This window comes from Cetorhinus maximus, chromosome 1, assembly GCF_964194155.1.
Source record: "Cetorhinus maximus chromosome 1, sCetMax3.hap1.1, whole genome shotgun sequence".
Taxonomy (NCBI): domain Eukaryota; kingdom Metazoa; phylum Chordata; class Chondrichthyes; order Lamniformes; family Cetorhinidae; genus Cetorhinus; species Cetorhinus maximus.
In genome coordinates, this window is record NC_135879.1 from 249,721,447 (window position 1) to 249,743,162 (window position 21,716).

A 21,716-nucleotide genomic window follows, 5' to 3' on the forward strand; every position below is an offset into this window, starting at 1 on the left:
AGATCCCTGCAGTACACCACTAGCCACCGCCTGCCACCTGGAAAAAGCCCCATTTATTCCCACTCTCTGTTTCCGGCCTGTCAACCAATTCTCAATCCATGCCAGTATATTACCCCCAATCCCATGTGCATTAATTTTGCTCACTAGCCTCTTATGTGGGACCTTATCAAAAGCCTTCTTGAAATCCAAATTCACCACATCCACTGGTTCTCCCTTATCTATTCTACTAGTTACATCCTCAAAAAACTCCAGTAGATTAGTCAAGCATGATATCCCTTTCATAAACCCATGCTACTTTGTCTAATCCCATTAATGCTTTCCAAGTGTACTGTTACCACGTCTTTTATAATAGACTCTAGCATTTTCCTCAACTACTGATGTAAGGCTAACTGGTCTGTAATTCTCTGTTTTTCTCTCCCTCCTTTTTTAAATAGTGGGGTTATGTTTGCCACCCTCCAATCTGTAGGAGCTGCTCCAGAACCTGTAGAATTTTGTAAGATGACCACAAATGCATCCAATATTTCCAGGACCACTTCCTTCAGTAGCCTGGAATGTAGATTATCAGGCACTGGGGATTTTTCAGTCTTTAACCCCATTAATTTCTCTAGCACCATTTATTTTCACTAATACTGATTTTCTTCAATTCCTCCCTCTCACTAGACCCTTGGTTCCCTAACATTTCTGGGAAATTATTTGTGTCCTCTTTTGTGAAGACAGAACCAAAATATGCGTTCAATTCTGCCATTTCTTTGTTCCCCATTATAATTTCTCTAGTTTCTGACTTTAAGGGACCTACATTTGTCTTTGCTAATCTTTTTCTCTTCACATATTTGTACAAGCTTTTACAGTCAGTTTTTATGTTCCCTGCAAGTTTACTCTCATACTCCCATTTTCCCCTTCTTGATCAATCTTTTTGTCCACTTTTGCTGAATTCTAAACTGCTCCAAAACCTCAGGCTTGCTGCTTTTTTCTGGCAATGTTATATATCTCCTCTTTGGATTGTCTAACGTGAAACTTAGAATGAAGGAAGAAAGGAGAGATAGTGATTCAGATAGTGATGTTGATTGCTTTGAGGAATTTGATTTAACTAAAAATCTTTGGTTAGTGCATAAATTTACAGGGGATATAGAGATTTTACCTCATTTGAAAAGATAGCTATGAAATTGAATTGGCCAAAACATGCTTGGATTATCATGTTATAGCAGGTACAGCAATAAATGTGTATGCAAGCTTTTCCGAGGAGCAGTCTGCAGATCATGAGATAGTAAAGAAGGCAATATTAAATGCTTATGAGTTTGTCCCTGAACCCTATCAGTTGAAGTTTAGAACTTTAAGGAAGAGACTTAATCTGACTCATGTTGAAACGTTATGGTTATGGATGAACTTAGAAATAGCAATCCAGTAAACATTAAGAAATATTTCGATGAAAGACAAAACAAAAAGATCAGGGAAGCTGCTGTTTTAGCCGTTACGTATGTTATTTCACACAAACAGTTAAATGTAGGAAAAGGGTCATATGGAAATCCGCAGGGAAGTTGGAGATTTAGAAAACCTACTGATGGTAAAAATGTTGGTAATAGGGATCAAACTGAAGGGCGTCAGTGTATTAAAGACGGAAAGGTGGAAAGTACAGTTGAAGGAAGGAAACTGATATGTTGCCTTGTAATAAGGCTGGACACACAAGATCAAGTTGTTAGAGATTAAACAGGAAACCAATTGTGGCCATTTGAACTCAGAAAAGTTTGGGAAATAAGAGTACTGTGGGCACTGAGATCGAGAGGCAAGGAAAACCAGTGGTTTGTGTACAGGTGGAGCAGGAAGAATTATTGGTAGCTAGGAAAGTGGAAATGTGTTCACAACTTCCCAATGGAGTTCTGAAGCACAGGTTGCAGAGGTGTTTAAAGATTTTATATGTAAAGAGAAAATATATCCATGTGTTCAGGGGAGATCAGGAAAAGATGTCAAAATTTTAAGGGATACTGGGGCTAGCCAGTTCTTAATGTTATGGAAAATGGTTTTTGTTGCCCGGAAAGGTTATTACTGGACAAAATATTAATTAATGAAATTCATGGCAAAGTCAAACCTATTTCATTCCCTAATGTAAATTTTAATAAGTAATTTGAAAACAGGAGAGGTGATTGTCAGGGTAGTGGAGAAATTGCCCATTGCAGGGGTTCAATTTATTCTAGGGAATGATATAGCTGGATCACAGATATTGACTATGCCTGTTGTAGTAGAGCAGCTTGTTGAGACACAAGGAACAGAGGTTTTACAGAAAAAGCATCCTGGATTGTTCCTAGATTGTGTGGTGACAAGATCGCAAACATAAGTTTAAACAGGAAGAGGAAAAATCTATAAGATGGGGAGAATGCTGAAATTCAGTCGGCTGCATCAATCTTTGAAAAGATTACTCAGGAGCAGAAGAGTAAAGAGGGTGAGGTTGAGTGTTCAGCTGAGTGTAGTTAGTGGACTTATAGCAGAAGGAATTTGAAGAAATTATATCAGACAGCTTATTCTGAAACAAGCAGAATGCATCCCAGAGTGTTATTACATTAAGAGCAATGTGTTAATGAGGAAATGGAGACCGCAACAAGGTAAAAAGTGGATGGTAGTGCACCAAGTAGTGATACCATCTGGGTACCGGAATTAAATTTTTAATGGCTCATGAAATTCCAATGGCTGGACATTTGGGAATAAGGAAAACTCAAGCTAAGATATAAAAACATTTTAGTCGGACTGGGCTACATAAAGATGTGAGCAAAAATAAAAGCAAAAAACTGCGGATGCTGGAAATCCAAGACAAAAACAAAAATACCTGGAAAAACTCAGCAGGTCTGGCAGCATCTGCAGAGAGGAACTCAGTAGTTTTGTGGGTGGGGTGAAAGCATTAGTATTGTTGCCAATGTCAGGTGATGAAGGCAAGCTTTAGTGGACCTTACCAGATTGAGAACTGACTGAGTGAAGTAATGTAGTAAGTTTCTATTCATTCATGGGATGTGGGCATTGCTGGCTAGGCCAGCATTTATTGCCCATCCCTAATTGCCCTTGTTCAGAGGACAGTTAAGAGTCAACCACATTGCTGTGGGCCTGGAGTCACATGTAGGCCAGACCAGGTTTTGGATGGCAGATTTCCTTCCCTAAAGGACATTAGTGAACAAATCAGTGATGGTTTCGTGGTCATCATCAGACTTTTAATTCCAGATATTTATTGAATTCAAATGTCACCATCTGCCATGGTGAGATTCGAAACCAGGGCCCTAGAGCAATATCCTGGGTCTCTGAAATACTAGTCCAGTGACAATACCACAATGCCACCATTTCCCCCTATACCCCAGATAGAAGGAAGAGTCCATGAGTGTGCTATGTAATTATGCTCAAAAAATACTTTGACAAAGAGAATAAACAGGAAAAGGTACTGCTAGTTGTAAGTAAGGAAGGGGAAGTAGAATTAAGGATTCTGAAATAGATCTTCCTCTGATTAAATTGGACAATGAGGAAGTGCTTAAGAATCTAGATGTAATATTGAATTACTTTCTAGAAAGTTGTCAAGAGTAATTTAAAAGAGCTATTGCAGTCACACAAAGCAGTTTGTGGAAATAAATGGGGAAAACAGATTTAGCTGTACATGATGTTGATGTGGGGAAATTGGAGTTAATAAGGCAACACTCATATAGATTAAATCCAGTAAAATTAGCTCAAGTGCGGAATGCAATTGAATTTATGCTTCAGAATGTCATCATAGAACCCTGTCACAGTAATTGAAGTTCACTCATTGTAATGATGAGCACTTGGCATGTCATAACATTCAAGGCTGTGGGCCAAGTGCTGGTAAATGGGATTAAGTAGGTAGGTCAGGTGTTTCTCACGTGTCGGTGCAGACTCAATGGGCCGAAGGGCCTCTTCTGCATTGTGTGATTCTGTGAATGGTGCCAAAACTGGATAAATCACAAATACTGTGTATTGATTACTGAAAAGTGAAGGTAGTAACAAAAGTAGATTCATATCCACGATTGGAGGATTGTATCGAGAAAGTGGGACAGTTAATATTTATCACAAACACTGACTTGCTGTGAGGATATTGGCATGTACCCTTATCGGAAAGGGAAAAAGAGATATCAGCTTTTGTGACACTGGATGATCTTTCTCAGTGCAAAGTAAAGGATTTTGGTATGAAAAAATGCACCAACAACATTTCGGAGATGAACAAACAAAGTGACTGAGGAACCGAACAATTGTGCTGTTTATATTGATGACTTAATAGTATTCAGTCAAACGTAGGAGAAGCATTTACCACACTTAAAGGAACTATTTGATCGACTGCAGGAGGCCAATTTGGTTGTGAATTAGGCTAAAAGGGGATTTGTGAAAGCACAAGTTACATATTTGGGCCACACTGTTGGACATGGTCAAGTGGCCCCGAGAGATCCAAAATTGAAAGCTATTGTGGTATTCCCAGCACCTACAGTGAAATGGGAAGTTCTGAGATTTCTAGGCAAGAGTGGATTTTATCGGAAATTCATGCCAAAATTCAGCAGCATAGTTGCTCCGCTGACTGGATTATTAAAAAAGAATATAAAGTTCCACTGCACACAGGAGGGTCAAAATGCATTTGACAGTTTGAAAGCTGTACTAACAACTACACCTTTTCTATCAGCACCTGATTATACAAAGCAGTTTAAGTTGGCTTTCTAAGTACTGACTAAAAAAGTTCTCCTGGATGCAACTTAATAATTTTGATCCCTCCCTACCTTGCACACTAAAATTATCCTAGTTAATATTTGTGTAGTTAAATTCCCCTACTAATTCTGCCTTAATATTCTTATACTTCTCTGAAATTTTATTACATATTTGATCGTCTCTCTCCCTGATTCTTTTAGGGCCTACAGTACACACCCAACAGCGTGTCTGCCCCCTTTGTGTTCTTTACATCTACCCATATGGCCTCATTTGATGATCCTTCCAAGATATCATCCCTCCTCACTGATATAATTGACTCTTTGATCAATATTGCAACCCCCCCTCCTCTTCTACCTCCCTCTCTATCTTGTCTGAATACCCTATAACCAGGAATGTTGAGCTGCCAATCCTGCCCTTTTAGCCAAGTCTCGGTCATAGCTATGATATCATACTCCCACGTGCCTACCTGTGCCCTCAGCTCACCTGTCTTATTCCTCAGGCTCCTTGCATTAAAATATATTTCATTTAGCCTTGCTAAACTCTCTTCTTTCTTATCTAGCCTATGTTTCCTCTGCCTTCCAAACTCACTTACTAGCATTTTAACTTCTAATGCCACCTCAGCTTCTCTTTCCAGGATCCCATCCCCCTGCCAATTTAGTTTGAATCCTCCCAACAGCATTAGCAAACCTCCCCGCAAGGATGTTGGTCCCGTTCCTGTTCAGGTGTAACCCGTCCAACTTGCACAGAATTCTTTCCAAAGGATTAGCTAAGAATTATAGGGATGGGATAACTAGGGCACAGGCTTATAAAACACATCGGCATAGAGTTAGGTTAGATGCTAGTGAAGATTTAAAATTGAATAGAGCCGTTATTATAGCTCTGGACGCTCCATCATGGGTGCCATCTCCCCGGGAAAAGAAAAGAGAGAGAGAATAAATTGTGGATAAGCGAGCATTGCTCATGCGATGGGCGATGTTGTCTACAAAGTAAAAAGCCTGGGTAAGTGAATTCACAAACAAAGAAGTCACAAATGTCTGGACTTTACTGTATTTGTATGCTATTTGGCCCGTTAGCCATGCCACTTGGAGAAAGCACTTCACTGGGTTTCATTGACCATCTTGCAGATATCCAGCAGTTGTGCTGCCTGCCTTAATGGCTGGTTGCATCTTCCTTTCTCTATTAATGCTCAAGTTGATCTACTTTATTGTCCAGCACTGTCAAAATAAAGCACTCCAAACATCAGTGGTTCCAATTGCACCTTCTCAAAGCACTCATCCAGACTCCAGTCAGCTCAGAGTTCATTTCACTGTTGTTACTGCAAGTTTGAGGGTGCCTCCTGAGAGGGCTTGAGTCAAGCTGTGGGCTCCTCTCATACTGCCTCAGACCCCTCCCGTGCAGATCCTTTTCCAGTTTCAAATTTTAAACTGCGTCATAACTTAGGTCTTAAAATTGTGGTGCTGCATTTCTGCTTCGATGCCAGCTTCGACCCTCCCACGTCAGTGTCCAGGTCCCCTTGATCTTCCTTAGACCTCACGATGTGCAGGAAGAGTGCCCTCCAGTGATTCTCCAGCCTCCCAGTAACCTTGGATCCCATTGTCATTGTGGTGGATATTCTTGCCCTCTCCTCTGAACCCATCACTGTTGATGTCCCCATGCCTGATGTGGACTTCGCCTCGCCCCGCCCCTCTTGAGGCTGTGCACACAGTGACATACAGAGGTGACACCCCGTCCACACGAGAGCTTCAAGTAGCCCTGTTTTCCCCATTTAAAGGGTGCAGCTGCCTCCCTTGACCATGACCATTGCATGTGCAGATCAGTACCAAGCCAAACACCCTCATCACCCCCAAGTGTGAGACAATGACCATGCCCTGCACACCAAGCTATGCCTGATTCCCATTGAGCAGACAGACCTTGCTCCTCCCTGGAGCAGGAAGACGATGTCCATGTCATACATAGCCTTATAGCACGCCTGCGAAGCCCCAAGACTTCCTTTATCTCTCACCTTGACTAAGTGATCCACAGAGCCTAGAGATTGCCTTTAATCTCTCAATCAGACCTCTTTGCCTTAGTCCGGGGACTACAACTGTCTTTTACTTAGTTCTCCGTGGCCACAAGACCATTTCCCCTCCATGAGTCTCTGTGCAAGCCATGCCTCTTATGCAAGCCTTCCCCCCCCGCCCCCCCCACCCCCCATCAACACCATTCAGTGCCACACTAGACCCCCCTCCTACCACCTTCCTACTCCAGAGTATGCATGCATCCCCTCACATCATGCAATCTGAATCCCCCCTTTCTGTGTCTGCGTTCCAGTGTTCCATGTCGGGCTCCAGCTTCCCACCCCCAATCTTCCCTCGACCTGCCTTTGTGTCCCCACACCTTGCCCAAACACCACCATGCCACCTTCACTGTCATGTCTTAGCTGTCTTCTCTGTTTCCCCAACCCCCACCGACCCCACCATAACTCCTTCACCCTCATGTCTCAATCATCTATTCACCCATCCCATGCAGTCACCATGCTGGTCTCTTTTTCAGAATGGTGCTCTGCCTGAAGCCCGCAGTGCACAATGCCATTGTCTTGGAGTAGCCCAGCACCCACTATGAGTAGCCTAAGCATAAACCTCCACGAGTGTGTGCTGACACTGGCATCACTGAGGACCCGGAGCAGTGCTGTTGCAGGTAGGCTCTGAATATTGCACTTACCTCGAAGTCACAAGCGACGCGAGGGTGGACTGCTGCTCGACATTTATATTCAGTCTTGAATCAGACCGGTCTAGTTTCCTGCTGGCATGGCATGTAATTAGGAGGGTGATGTGCTGCTGGTGAGTTGTGTTTTTAATGAGTATTCATGACGTGCTAATGCATGCAAATGAGTTCCCATCATGGGCCAGCAGGAAATCCAACCTGCACTCAACCCGCCATGAAAGTGATGAGGGGAAAATTCTGACTTGTTTTCCCGCTGGAAGGATTCTGACTTTTGGCCTGTCTCCAAATTTTCCGCACCTGCCCCCGTGAAACCCGCTGCTGGCGGGAATGGAAAATGCCACCCGGTCTTGGGTATATGGGATAGAATTTCAAAGTTTGCAGATGATACAAAACTCACAAATGTTTGTGAGGAGTATAACACTAAATTTCAGGAAGACAGAAGAAGACTGCTATAATGGCCATTGAAGTTTAATGCAGAGAAGTATGAAAGGATACATTTCGATAAGAAAAGTGTGGAGAAGGAATATGGTATTTTAAAGGAGTTGCAGAAATAGAGAGGAATATTGGTAGAAATGTTTAATGGTGACAAGACAATTGAGAAAACTGTTAAGCATATGGGATCATTGGCTTTATTAATAAAAGAATAGAGTACATCTTTCTAGTGGCAGAAGGGTCAGTAACAAGAGAACATAGTTTAAACTGATTGGCGAAAAAGCCAGAGGTGACATGAGGATACTTTTTTTTGCACAGTGTTTTCTGATCAAAAAGGATGACTAATGGAGATTCAATAACAACATTTGAAAGAAAATTGGATAAATATTTGAAGGCAAAACTTTGAAGGGAAGTGGGATTAATTGGCTAGCTGGCCTCCAGCTTGTGCTGTGTCATTTTCATTCTTTCATTGTAATTTATGGAACAAATTCCAAGTGAACATTCTACATAAATGAACCTGAACATTGAATGTTTCCTTATAGGCCTAATCCTATCCTCACCCTGTGCTCCTACTCATGTACTGCCCATCAGGGTCAGTAAATAATGATTCAACTTTAGCCAGGTTTACCTCCTTTAGCTTGGTATTGTTGAAGCCAGTTCTGAAAACCCAATTACTACTGAAATTGCCCATGTGAATATAGTCTAGCGGCTAAAGCAGTAATCTTCCTGATGTGTCTGACTCGATACTTTTCTAAAATTCATTCATAGCTTGTGGGTGTCACTGGCTAGGCCAGCATTAGTTGCCAATCCCTAATTCCCCTTGAGAAGTTGCTGGCCTTCTTGAACCACTGCAATCCATGTGGTGTAGGTACATCCACAGTACTGTTAGGCGGGGAGTTCCAGGATTTTGACCTAGCAACAGTGAAGTAACGGCAAGTCAGGATGCTTGGAGGGGAACTTCCAGGTGGTGGTGTTCCCAGGTATCTGCTGCCCTTGTCCTTCTAGATAGTAGTGGTCATGGGTTTGGAAGATGCTGTCAAAGGAGCCTTGATGAGTTGCTGCAGTGCATCTTGCAGATGGTACACACTGCTGCTACTGTGCGTCAGTGGCGGAGGGAGTGAATGTTTGTAGATGTGATGCCAATCAAATGGGTTGCATTGCCCTGGATGGTGTCAAGCTTCTTGAGTGTTGTTTGGAGCTGCATGGCAGGCAAGTGGAGAGTATTCCATTACATTCCTGACTTGTGCCTTGTAGATAGTGGACAGGATTTGTGGAGTCAGGAGCTGAGTCACTCACCACAGGATTCCTAGCCCCTGACCTACTCTTGTAGCCACAGTATTTATATGGCTAGTCCAGTTCAGTTTCAATGGTGACCCCCCAGGATGTTGATGGTGGGGGATTCAGTGATTGTAATGCCATTAAACATCAAGGACGATGGTTAGATTCTCTCTTGTTGGAGATGGCTATTGCCTGGCACTCGTGTGGCATGAATGTTACTTGCCACTTCTCAGCCCAAGCCTGGACATTGTCCAGCTCTTGCTGCATTTGGACATGGACTGCTTCAAAGAACAAGAACAAAGAAAAGTACAGCACAGGAACAGGCCCTTCGGCCCTCCAAGCCTGCGCCAATCATATTGCCCGTCAACTAAAACATTTTGCACTTCCGGGGTCCGAATCCCTCTATTCCCAACCTATTCATGTATTTGTCAAGCTGCCTCTTAAACACCACTATCGTACCTGCTTCCACCACCTCCTCTGGCAGCGAATTCCAGACACTCACTACCCTCTGCGTAAAAAACTTGCTCCGCACACCTCCTCTATAGTTTTCTCCTCTCACCTTAAATCTATGTCCCCTAGTAATTGACTCTTCCACCCTGGGAAAAAGTTTCTGACTATCTACTCTGTCCATGCCACTCATAATTTCTCATAAACTTCTATCAAGTCGCCCCTCAATCTCCATCGCTCTAGTGAGAACAATCCGAGTTTCTCCAACCTCTCCTCATAACTAATAACCTCCAGACCAGGCAGCATCCTGGTAAACCTCCTCTGCATCCTCTCCAACGCCTCCATATCCTTCTGGTAATGTGGCGACCAGAATTGCACGCAATATTCCAAGTGTGGCCTAACCAAGGTTCTATACAGCTGCAGCATGACTTGCCAGGTTTTATACTCAGTACCCCTGCCAATGAAGGCAAGCATGCCATATGTCTTCCTGACTACCTTATCCACCTGCGTTGCCACTTTCAGTGACCTGTGGACCTGTACACCCAGATCCCTCTGCCTGTCAATGTACTTAAGGGTTCTGCCATTTACTGTATAATTCCTGCCTGTATTAAACCTTCCAAAATGCACTACCTCGCATTTGTCCGGATTAAACTCCATCTGCCATTTATCCGCCCAAGTCACCAACTGACCTATATCCCGTTGTATCCTTTGACAATCCTCTTCACTATCTGCAACTCCTCCAACCTTAGTGTCGTCTGCAAACTTACTAATTAGCCCAGTTACATTTTCCTCCAAATCATTTATGTATACTACAAACAGCAAAGGTCCCAGCACTGATCCCTGCGGAACTCCACTAATCACAGCTCCCCATTCAGAAAAGCACCCTTCCACTGCTACCCTCTGTCTTCCATGTCCAAGCTAATTCTGTATCTATCTTGCCAGCTCACCTCTGATCCCGTGCGACTTTACCTTCTGTACCAGTCTGTCATGAGGGACCATGTCAAAGGCCTTAATGAAATCCATGTATATAACATCCTCTGCCCTTCCATCGTCGATCATCTTTGTCACTTCCTCGAAAAACTCGATCAAATTAGTGAGACACGACCTCCCCTTCACAAAACCATGCTGCCTCTCACTAATACGCCCATTTGCTTCCAAATGGTAGTAAATCCTGTCACGAAGAATCTTCTCCAATAATTTCCCTACCACTGAAGTAAGGCTCACTGGCCTGTAATTTCCTGGATTATCCCTGCCACCCTTTTTAAACTTCAGTATCCGCGGACTCACGAATGGTACTGAACATTGTGCAATCATCAGTGAACATCCCCTTTTCTGACCTTATGGAAGGAAGGTCATTGATGAAGCAGCTGTAGATGGTTGTGCCTAGGACACTACCCTGAGGAACTCCTGTCCTGGATCTGAGATGACTGACCTGCAACAACCTCAACCATCTTCCTTTGTGCTAGGCACGACTCCAACCAGCGGAGAGTTTTCCCCCACATTCCCATTGACTCCAGTTTTGTTAGGGCTCCTTGATGCCACACTCGGTCAAATGCTGCCTTGATGTCAAAGGCAGTCACTCTCACCTCACCTCGGGAGTTCAGCTCTTTTGTCCATGTTTGAACCAAGGCTGTAATGAGGTCAGAAGCTAAGTGGCCCTGGTGCAACCCAAACTGAGGGTCAGTGAGGAGGATCATGCTAGTCAAGTGCTGCTTTATAGCACTGTTGATGATGGAGAGTAGACTGATGGGGCGGTAATTGTCTGGGTTGGGTTTGCCCTGCTTTTTATGTACAGGACATACCTGGGCAATTTTCCACATGACCGGGTAGATGCCTGTGGTGTAACTTTACTGGAACAGCTTGGCTAGGAACACGGTAAGTTCTGGAGCATAAGTCTTCAGTACTGTTGCTGGAATATTGTCAGGGCCTATAGCCTTTTCAGTACCCTGTGCCTTCAGCTGCTTCTTGTTATCACGTGGAGTGAATTGAATTGGCTGAAAACTGGCATCTGAGATGCTGGGTACTTCCGGAGGATGCCAAGATGGATCATCCACTCGGCACTTCTTGCTGAAGCTTGTTGCGAAAGCTTCAGCCTTATCTTTTGCACTGATGTGCTTGCCTCCTCCATCATTGAGGATGGGGATATTTGTATAGCCTCCTCTTCCAGTGAATTGTTTAATTGTCTGCCACCATTCACGACTGAATGTGGCAGGACTGCAGAACTTAGATCTGATCTGTTGGTTGTGGAATCGCTTAGATCTGCCTATCACTTGCTGCTTATGCTGTTTGCCATGGAAATAGTCCTGTGTTGTAGCTTCACCAGATTGACACCTCATTTTTAGGTATACCGGTTGCTTCTCCTGTCATGCCCTCCTGCACTCTTCATTGAACCAGGGTTGATCCCTCGGCTTGGTAGTAACGGTAGAGCGGGGTATATGCCGGGCCATGAGATTACATAATGTGGTTGTGTACAATTCTGCTGCTGATGGCCCATAGCACCTCATAGATGTCCAGTCTTGAACTGCTACACCTGTTGGAAATCTATCCCATTTAGCATGGTGGCAGTCCCACATGAGATGATGGCAGTTATCCTCAATATGGAGATGGGATTTTATCTCCACAAGGACTGTGCAGTGGTCACTCCTACTGATACTACAGTGGACAGATGCATCTACGGCAGGCAGGTTGATGAGGGTGCGGTCAAGTATGTTTTTCCCTCTTGTTGCTTCCCTCACCACCTGCCACAGACCCAGTCTAGCGGTTATGTCCTTTAGGACTTGGCCTGCTCGATCAGTAGTGGTACTACCGAGCCACTCTTGGTGATGGAGATTGATGTCCCCCACCCAGAGTGCATTCTGCATCCTTGCTACCCTCAGTGCTTCCTCCAAGTAGTATTCCACATGGAGGAGCACTGATTCATCAGTTTGGGGTGGTGGGGAACAGTACATAATAATCAGCAGGAGGTTTCCTTGCCCATGATTGACCTGATGCCATGACACTTGATGGGATGCTGAGTTGATGTTAAGTTTTCCCAGGACAACTCCCTTCTGACTATATGCCACTGTGCTGCCACCTCTGCTGAGTCTGTCCTGCCGGTGGGACAGGATATACCCATGGATGGTGATGGTGGTGTCTGGGGCATGAGCTGTGAGGTATGATTCTGTGAGGATGACTATGTCAGACTGTTGCTTGACTATCCTGTGACACAGCTCTCCCAATTTTGGCACAAGCCTCCAGATGTTAATAAGGGGGTTATTGACTTTGTAGCGGTTTAATACAACTGAGTGGCTTGCTAGGCCATTTCAGAGGGCATTTTAGAGTCAACGCATTGGTTTGGTGAGGGTTGTTGCTTGGTAGTGGGGTTGGTGTTGGTTGGTCAGGAAAGGTTCGATTGAGCCAAGTGGTCAGTTGGGTGTCGGGGGCAGGGTCCCATGGGGGCTGTTGGTGGCGGTCAGTACTATAGTTATGCAGGAGTTAGAAGTGGTTTTAACTTCTCCTGTGCAACTATTACTGCAAGACAGTCGGAATCATCCAAAGTTTGTGATTTATATCGTACTTTCGGATGGTTTCCTTTGCAGAGCAATTAATAGCCCAAAGGAAGTTTGAACTTTCTGGGCATTTGTCGGCAACCCTTACTTGGGTACTTGGGAGGTGATGGTTCCCCAGCGCATCTTTGGGGTACCCACCAGTTATAACACTCTGGAGCCCTAGAAGTTTGGGTCATGTATATAATGATTGCCTGTTTACAAAATTAGCTGGTCAGAGGGACAAAAATTGAAGGATCTGATTCTATAACAAAGGCTAACAAGCAGATGATCACAGGAGTCACATGCTTAAACCTCTTTGTGGAGTGACAGAAAGGAGTATGAAATGTTTTTCATTGAGGGCCGTGGAACGCACTTTGTATCTCAGGCAAGGACCGAGTTTTTGTGCATGTCACTGTTGAACTAATGAGACACAATTTTTGTTGAGCAGAACAAGTATACTGATGAACTCCAGGTTTTGGTGGAAATTGAAGAACAGCACTTAACTCTAGACCTTAGAAGAAATCTGTAAGTAAAGCCAGTTTCTAGCCTACAATATATTGCAAGCCACTTGTACTTTTCTTAAACTCATTCATGGGATGTCGGTGTCGTTGGCTGGGACAGCATTTATTGCCTAAACCTAATTGCCCCTTGAGAAGATGATGGTGAGCTGCCTTCTTGAACCACTGCAGTCCATGTGGTGTAGGTACACCCACAGTGCTATTGGGGAGGGAGTTTCAGGATTTTGACCCAGCGACGGTGAAGGAACGACGATATATTTCCAAGCGGTTGGCTTGGAGGGGAACTTCCAGGTGGTGGTGTTCCCATCTATCTGTTGTCCTTGTCCTTTGAGATGTTAGTGGTCATGGGTTTGGAAGGTGCTGCCTAGGAGCCTTGGTGAGTTACTGCAGTGCGTCTTGTAGATGGTACACACTGCTGCTACTGAGCGTCGGTGATGGAGGGAGTGAATGTTTGTGGAAGGCCAATCAAGCCGCTGCTTTGTCCTAGACGGTGTCAAGATCCTTCAGTGTTGTGGAAGCTACACTCATCCAGGCAAGTGGAGAGCATTTCATCACACTCTTGACTTGTGCCTTATAGATGGTGAACAGGCTTCGGGGAGTCGAGATGAGTTACTTGCCATGGGATGCCTAGCCTCTGCCCTGCTCTTGTAACCAAAGTATTTATATGGCTAGTCCAGTTCAATTTCTGGTCAATTGTAACCCCAGGCTGCTGATAGTGGGTGGGGTGGAGTGGGTGATGGGTGTTGGTGAATCCAGCAATGGTAATGCCATTGTACTTTTTATAAGCAAGATCAGTAATACACTGTGCAAAATTTGGTATATCTATCAAGAATGGAATGTTTGTAATCCTCTACCACCCCAGTATTAGATAGAGGAAGTGACTGTTCCTGGGCCAATGCCAGGTCTTCAGGTCAGTCTCAGAGTAACTTGCTTTACGAGTTTACATCCTATGTTACACTTCATAAAAAAAATTTAGTCAGTGAGAAGATTCAATGTTCTGAATGACTTCTCATGTTCTCTTATGAAGATCTTTGAAAGGAGAACAGAAAAAATCTTTTGAAAACTGGTTCTGAATTTTGAAACTCTAGTTATAGCTGTTAGCAATGTTATTAAAGAGAAAAGCAGCAGGATTTTAATTTGAGTTTTGAGTAAAAGAAATTATAATTTAAGTGGGACAAAATTGTAAACCAGGATTCAACACTTTCAACAGCTGGATGAATTGCACAGAAAATTCTGCTTATTTTAGAAATCACAAGAATACAAGAAATAGGAATAGGAGTAGACTGTATAGGCTGTCGAGCTTGATCTGCCCATTCAATATGTTCGTGGCTGATCTTGGGATTCAACTACATTTTCACATCCACTCCCCATTCCCATCCACTCCCCATATCCCATAAATCCACGAGAAACCAAGATTCTGGGCAGAATTTTCCCCTTGGTATGCGGGGGCGGGCCCCGCACACCGACGCGTAAAGTGACACGCAGTGACGTCAGGTAAGCATCCTGACATCACCACGTGCCATCACAATATTTCAGTGGGTGGGCATGCAGTGATCTCTGATACACGCCCGCCATTAATTAACGGGCCACTTAAGGCCCTCAAGGCACCAATTGACGGTGATTATTTGGGGCCCGTGCGACGACCTTCAGGTCGTCGCACGAGCGCAACAGGCAGGCGGGTAGGACACATTTGTATAAACCTCATCCACGGGTGGGATCAGAGGGGTCAGTGGGGTCGTGAATGTGCTCAGTCAGAGATTTAATTTGGAAAGTTACTGATACTTGCCTGTGTGAGCAGAAATACTTCAAAACTCATACCAGTTGTTTGGACAGGTCTCACAACCTTCAGGTCAGCACTCTGCAATGAAGATTCTTTTTCGGGCCTGCAGGTTTCAGGAAGCCTTCCCTTAGCCTGGGAATGGGAGTTGTGCTCTCCACTGGAGGCACCTCCTCTGAGGAGGAAGGGAGGGCTAGAACGGGGAGGAAGCCAGGAAGTGCACATTCAGTCTCCAGTGGAGCCGCCTTTGGGAGGAGAGGCGCAGGCACAAGGGGTGCAGGGCCAACAGGAAATCCAAGGTGGAAGGGGCTGCAGAAGATGTCACTATTCTGCTGCCAGGGGATACAGGTGGCGAAGCAGCTACCTCAATATGTCTGAGGTGCAGTGCCAACGGAGGCTTTGTCTCAAGGGAGACAGTCAGCTGTACCTGTCAGATGATAGGCCCTGAGATCTCCGCTAACTGTGTGGGTGGACATCCCATGCCAGTGGCTCTAAAGGCCACAGCTGCCCTCAACTTCTATGCCAATGGCTCTTTCCAGGGTGACCTTCATGGGTGACCTTTGCGGTGTCTCCCAATCAGCTGTCCACTCTTGTGTCAAGCAGGTGACAGACGCTCTATTCAGGTGTGCATTGACATTCATCCACTACTGCTGGGACGAGGCCAGCCAGACAGAGCGAGCCAGAGGCTTCGCTGCGATTGCTGGCTTCCCCCGTGTCCGGGGTGCTATAGACTGCACACACGTGGCCATCAAGGCGCCAGCAGGTGAGCCCGGTGCCTTCGTCAACAGGAAGGGCTTCCACTCCATGAACGTGCAGATAGTATGTGATCACAGGTTGCAGATTCTACAAGTCTGTGCAAGGTACCCAGGCAGCTCCCACAATGCCTACATCCTCAGACACTCCCAGGTGCCGGGGCTCTTCAGTGCTCCAGCCTGGCTGGATGGACGGCTGCTGGGTGACAAGGGCTATCCCCTCAGAAGGTGGCTTATGCCCCGCTCCGCCATCCAAGAACAGAAGCTGAGAAGTGGTACAATAGGAGCCTCCACAAGGGCTGTGGTGGAGAGAACCATCAGTCTTCTCAAGATGCGCTTCCGATGCCTGGACCATTCAGGGGGCGCACTCCAGTACCCCGCAGATCGTGTATCGCTGATAGTGGTTGCATGCTGTGCTCTCCATAATCTTGCGCTGGAAAGGGGCAACGCTGTGGATGAAGAAGATGTAGACGCAGTTGCTGCAGCTGCACATGATGAGACCAGCAGTGAGTCCGAGGATGAGCACGGGGAAATGCTGAGGGGGTAGATGCTGACCCAGGCATACTCCAGGGAGGCAGGGACACCCAAGAGGCTTTAATCCAATGAACCTTCAGCTAGAACACCACAGATGGACCTCCAAAAAAAGCCTATGCTGCAGGCTCCATACTCGATTCCTGAGTGCTAAATCTGCCTGGATAAGAACATTATTTAAGGGCCTTGTCAGTAAAGCTCAATGTGACACAACTCACTCATAACATCATGGGTAACCATCCACCTGCAGAGGAAAAGAGGCACCCTCAGCCATGGTCACATGTCTAAATTTAATGACATAACAAAATGAACTTAAGGGAACAAAATGACAAAGGTGTTAAACACCACACCAACTAATCATGACCTCATTGTGGGGCAACACAAAAGCGTCAGCAAGAAAGCCTGTGGTGTGCCTAAGGTGCCTTAAATTTACGCTTTCGGTTGCTACGTCTAGTTGCGGCCCCCTCGCTGGGAGTGGCATCTGAGACGGCCTGCTCACTGTGCTGTCCTGTTTGCCTTGGTGACCTTAGCGGCGGTCCTCTGGCCCATGGAGCCTGTGCTGGCCCCTCCTGGGAGGGAGCGGCCAGTTCCACAGCTCCCCAGTCAGCCTCATCGGATGGAACGGTCACTGGCAGAGGGATGGGGTGGGAGGTCTGCTGCTCTCATCCGGAGTGCCCTGAGAGGAGCCCGCAGAGACGACAGACAGCTGCTGCACCGACGTGAGATTGCTTCGGACCTCCCTGCTCACCATTGATGGATGGGCATTGAGCTGGGAAATTTGGTGCCCAGACCATCTCTCACACTGGCACTGACCAGCTGAGGTCAATGCCGATGTGAGGGCTTGCTGGTCCAAGCGAATCCCCAAGAAGCCCTGATTGGCCTCCTGGAGGAATCTCTCCATGAGAGTTGCTCTCTCAGCCATGAGGCTCATTGCATCGGCGTTGATCTTCCATCACGGAGACCAAGTCAAGCCATAGCCTCATGTATCTCCACCAGATCTTCCCGCACACCCTGCTGGACTTGCAGCATTTTCTGCCTCATAGATGACTCCAGAGGCACATCATCAGCCACCGACTGAGCATGTGCCTGGTCCCCTGCAGTTCCTCCAACTGCTGGCTCCATGGGCATTCTCTGACTCCACCAGCTCCTCCAGTGACTGTGAAGTGCCCTCACGCTGTGTCCCGGGACACTAGCCAATGATCTAATTCCCAACGAGGTGCTAGTATCTGCGCTGGGTGCCTGCCTGGCAGAGATGGTGTGAAGCTGGTGGGTCAGAGACTTCAGGGCCCTCAGGTGTGAGAGGGGGGACCCCTGTGCCGCCTCCTCCCGGCCCTGATCCGCTGATGCTGAAAGGAAGAACAAGGACATTTGATTAGTTAACGTGGAGATAATGTCAGTGTGCACCCCTGTCCCCCGGATCATAATGCGCTCATCCTTCCATAAGCAATGGTCAAGCCATGTTGCAAATTTCAATCACTGAACATTTAGCAGTGCCATGGCTGCTGGGACACTAATGGTGACCTCAGTGCTGGGCTAACATACCTGCCTGTGGCACCCCAGCCTCACCACCGGTGGACGTGGGCGCATGGCGCCTCTCCAGATCGATGGCCTCCTGCCCGAACTTGGTAATGATGGCCAACTAGGCCAGCCCTCCACCAGTTCTCAACTGCTCGGCGGCATTATGAGCATTCTTCTCCTGAAAAGGAGAAAAGAGCATTGATTAGTGCAATTTGTACCTGGAATCTCTTCGCTGCCATCCCACCCCAACCAGAATGGAACATTGCGGGGCTCCAGTGCCTCCTCACCTAGCGCAGATACTAGCACCTCGGTGGGAATTAGATCATTGGCTAGTGTCCCGGGGCACAGTGGTGAGGGCACTTCACAGTCGCTGGAGGAGCTGGCGGAGACAGAGAGTGCCCATGGCGCAGGCAGTCGGAGGAACTGCAGGGTACCAGGCACATGCTCAGTCGGTGGCTGATGATGTGCCTCTGGAGTCGTTCATGAGGCAGCAAACGCTGGAAGTCCAGCAGGGTGCGCGGGAGGATCTGGTAGAGATACATGAGGCTATGCTTGACTTGGTCTCCGTGGTGGAAGATCATCGCCGATGCAATAAGCCTCATGGCCGAGCACCATGCTTCCTCCACACTCACACAAAGACGCCAGGTCTGTTCCCCCTTGGCCAAATGCAGCCTACATCACATTTGGCACCACATGGTCCAACCTTGCAAAGCAAGGAGGCGCAAGCACATGGAACGGAAAGGGCAGCAGATGGTTCGGTGCCCTGCCACCTGGAAGCTCCCCTCCCAGCATGTCAGCACCCTGACTTTGACATGTTTTGCAGTTCCAGCACTGCGCCTAGGTGCAGACCCCCCAGGTTGCCCCCAAAACAGCAATGTGGGTGTCACTGTACCACATGCTGCGGGTGCAGAACCCATCTCATCACCACCCTGTCAGGGTGACCTCGGCATGTGCAATATCTGCTGACCCACCCAGCGAAGGACACATGCCGTCAATGATTCAATGCACTCAGAGTTGAGGGGAACGGGCGGCCAGGGGGGAAAGCCTATCTGCTGGGCTATGTGACCAATGCCAACATGGTACTCACCCTTCCAGGATGCAAAAGGTTGTTGAAACGTTTGCAGCACTGGATCCAGGTGCGTCACACTACGTCGCGGGAGCTCACTATCTCCACCACCTCCTCCCAGGCACATTTGGTCATGTGGGGGGGGCCTCCTCCTCCTGTCCCTGGGAACGAGGACCTACCGTCGTGCTGCCACCTCCTCATGAAGGGCAGCAAGGCAATCGTCTGAGAAACGAGGCACAGTGCCCCCCTGCCCTACCTTCCTTCCTGGCCTGCTCACCAGCAGCGTGTTTGACAGCCTTTGCAAGGCTGCAGGAGCACTTTTAAACAGGCTGCCGGGTCGCCATTGGACCCGGCAGTCATATTAGTCCCGCTGCCGCCCGCCCACTCCCACTGTCCTCCGGAGTCGCGTTTCAACCTGGCGGGCCTTAATTGGCCCACCCACGTAAAATGGCGGCGCGGACCCGATCGCCCGGTCCCGCACGGCACACCCAACAGGCAGAAAATTGTGCCCTCTGTCGATCCTGGCCCTAAATATGTTCAACGATGGAGCATCCACAGCCCACTAGGGTAGAGAATTCCAAAGATACACAACCCTTTGAAGAAGTTGCTCCTCATTTCAGTCCTAAATGTCCCTTTATCCTAAGACCCCTGTGTCTGAGATTCGCCAACCATTGGAAACAGTCTCTTGGCGTGCATTAAGCCCCTTCAGAATCTTGTATGTTTCAAAGAGATCACCTTTCACTCTTCTAAACTCCAGAGAAATAGGCCCAATTTACTCAGACTCTCATCATAGGACAACACCCCCCCTTATTCTAGGGATCAATTTAATGAACCTTTGCTGTACCACCTCCATCCATCCTTAAATATCGAGACAAAAACTGCACACCATCTTCCAGATGTCATCTCACCAAACATCTATGCAATTGTAGCAAGCCTTCTTTATTCCTGTACTCAATCCCCTTGCAATAAAGTCCAACATGCCATTTGCCTTCTTAATTGCTTGTTGTACCATGGTACTTTCTGCGTTCCTTGTATGAGCATACCCAGGTCCCCCTGAACAGCAACATTTATAAGTTTCACACCTTTTAAAAAATATTCTGCTTTTCTATTCTTACAACCAAGGTAAATAACTTCACACTTCCCCACATTATACTCTATCTGCCATCTTGTTGCCAACTCACTTAGTTTGCTTATATCCTTTTGCAGCCTCTTTGTGTCCTTCCCACAGCTTACCTTCCCACCTAGCTTGGTATCATCAGGAAACTTAGATGAAGAGACAGAGTAATGTATCAAAGTCATTAATATAGGTTGTAAATAGCTGAGGCCCCAACACTGATCCTTGCAGCTCCACGAGTCACAGCCTGCCAACTTGAAAATTTCCAGTTTATGCCCACCCTTTACCCCCTGTCCATTATCCAATCCTCTATCCATGCTAATATATTATCCCCAGTCCTTTTCTTGCCTATTAATATTTTGTGTGGTACCTTTTGGAAATCCAGTTATACTACAGCTACAGCTTCTCCTTTATCCTACGAGTTACATCGTCAAAAAACTCTAATTATTTGTTATGGATATGCAATAGGCAACCCATATGGGGACAGGCAGGAAAGTGGAGTTCAGGCCACAGTCAGATCATTTATTGAATGACAGAGCAGGCTTGAGGCCAAATGGTCTACTCCTCCTATTTCTTATGCTCTTAAATCAACATTGTGGTATTTGAATGAGCCACGTTCTTAGCTTTCTCTATCGTAGCCAAAGATACATCAACTTAGAATGTCCTACATGGTTTAAAAGCTTGCATTTATAACCCTTGTTTGTTCCATTTACAGGGTCCTTGTACCAGAAGGGTTTCAAGTCTCATATTATGATGCAAATAGGACTTTGGTAACAGAACAGAACAGCGCCCTGGTGAGAGATCTCACATTTAAGCAATAAAATAGATTTTAAGAAATTAGTTGTAGGGTTTGAGTATCGCTGGCAAGGCCAGCATTTATTCTCCTTCCTTACTAGGTTCCCTTATCATTTGAATAAAATGAGGCTAAAAGATTAAAGGTTGTGACCAAACTTTGAAACTAACAACTGTGTTGATGGAAGACTAAAGAATTAAGACTGTCAGCGGGTTTTCAGAAATTCCTGTCTTTCGGGATGTGCTGTTTTGTTTTAAGCTCATGAACTGAAATACTAAAACAAATACCAATACTGTATTACTTTTTTTATTCTTGGATGTGCATATCACTGCATTTATTGCCATCTCTAGCTGCCCTAAGGAGATGATAGTGAGCCTCTTCATGAGTCACTGCAGTTTGCACAGGAGGCCATTCAAGAGGGGGGAGCAAAAAGACAAGTGGTAGTTGTAGGGGTTCTATAAATAGGGGAATTAATAACATCCTTTGTAAGCAGGATCGAGAGTCCCGTATGGTATGTTGCCTGCCCGGTGCCAGGGTGAGGGACATCTCTGACCGGCTTGAAAGGATATTGGAGACAGACAGG

At 46.3% G+C, this 21,716-nt stretch overlaps 1 long non-coding RNA gene across 1 annotated transcript in view; it reads left to right on the forward strand.

The window, feature by feature from the left end:
- LOC144693055 (uncharacterized) overlaps window positions 1-21,134 on the forward strand; it is a 35,798-nt gene extending 14,664 nt beyond the window's left edge. The window contains exons 2-3 of the long non-coding RNA XR_013579456.1: window positions 13,513-13,589; window positions 21,056-21,134. This is a non-coding gene — a long non-coding RNA (uncharacterized LOC144693055). The remainder of the gene's footprint in view (window positions 1-13,512; window positions 13,590-21,055) is intronic.
- Window positions 21,135-21,716: the final 582 nt, after the last annotated feature.